The following is a 1695-nucleotide window of genomic DNA, read 5'->3' as shown; positions in this document are numbered from 1 at the left end:
GCCCTGCCATGAAGGAGGGTGCACTCTCCCCTCCACACAGCCCTCCTTCCTCACACTCTTCTTTCCCTTCCTTCAGAGGCAGGACATAGGGCCTAGGGGGGGCGGTTCTCATGGGAGTGTTTGCAGTTTCTAAAGAGGGCTAGGCAGAACACCAAAACCCTTGCTCAGATGGTGGGCCTGTGGAAGTTAGCTGCTTCCTCACCCTGCAGGGGCTCTCCAGTGTCGCCCCTGTCTGCGGCTCACCAGTGGGACTGTTGAGAAGCTGCCGTGGGGCAGGACCATTGGAGACAGCCTCCCGGTCTGGGCCATCCTTAAAGAAATTTCATCCCCCTGGGGCTCAGTTTCCTTCTCTGAAAAAGGGGGCAGCCACTACCTAGGTGACCAGGTGAGGTCGTGTTGGTACCATCGGGAAGCAGAGCAGCAGAGGTGTGAAGATGACTGAGGCTCCTGAGTGAGGCAGCCAGATGGTCTTCCTGGGAAGGGTCAAAGGTGAGAGGGCTGGAGGGTGTCTCCCCTCAAATATAGACGTGTTCTTAGACAATGCTTAAGCCAACCTACCAACTTCTGTGTTGGGAAAGTGAATCCCAGAGAGAGAAGATTCTTGGTCCTCCTCACCCCCACACCACACAAAAGGCTATTCATCTCACAAAGGTTTATTGAGCGCCTGCTGTGTCGGAGGGCTCCTGGTGGCACAGTGGGATAGTCCCTGAGCTGCTAACCACAAGGTCAGCTGTTCAAACCCATCTGGCTCTACCGGAAAAAGGACTGCTTCCATAACACTCTGGAGCAGTGGTTCTCAACCTTCCTAATGCCTTGACCCTTTCATATAGTTCCTCATGTTGTGGCGACCCCCCAACCATAAAACTATTTTCATTGCTACTTCATCACTGTCATTTTGCTACTGTGATGAATCATCATATAAATATCTGATATGAAGGATGTATTTTCAAATCGAACACAAAGCATAGTGATTAATCACAAAAACGTATATATTGTGAAATATTTATTTCTAATAACAAATAAATGAACTTTGTCTTAAAGCATGGTGCAGCATGGGTAACAGTCTTCACACCGGGGACTTGTATGTGGGCGGACCCACCTGGAGGTTGATAGAGGGGCAGTGTCTCAGTTCCTAAGACCATAGAAAGTACGTTTTCCGATGGTGTTAGGCGACCCCTGTGAAAGGGTCACTCAACACCCCCCAAAGGGGTCAAGACCCACAGGTTGAGAACCGCTGATCTAGAGTCTCAGCAACCCAAAGGGGCAATTCTACTTCCCGAAGGTGGCCAGGAGTCAGACTCCATGGCAGTGAGTTATGCGCTGTCCAGCAAGCATTAGACTGCTAACCACAAGGTTTGTGGCTGAAACTCACCAGCCACTCCTGGGGAGAAAGATGAGGTTATCTGCGGCTGTATGGGGTCATTGTGTGTGGAAGTGCAGCCCAGAGTGGGCGGCAACTAGCCGGGACATGGCCAAGTGCTAGGAGGCCCTGGAGACTGCTGTCGCTCTTGCTGTACGATGGGCATCTTGGCACTTGGAAAAAAGCACTGCACTGCTTGTTCAGAGACGTCCACTCCAGGAGGTGATTTCTGAGCCGAGCCTTGGAGGGCTTTTAAAAAATGGCTTCTCTGTGTGCCCCCATTCCCTGCTCCGTCCCCCCCACCCCCCCACACCCCTCTAGACAAACCTGAGTAT

Source organism: Tenrec ecaudatus, chromosome 10 (genome assembly GCF_050624435.1).
Source record: "Tenrec ecaudatus isolate mTenEca1 chromosome 10, mTenEca1.hap1, whole genome shotgun sequence".
NCBI lineage: Eukaryota > Metazoa > Chordata > Mammalia > Afrosoricida > Tenrecidae > Tenrec > Tenrec ecaudatus.
This window is presented reverse-complemented; position numbering follows the sequence as displayed.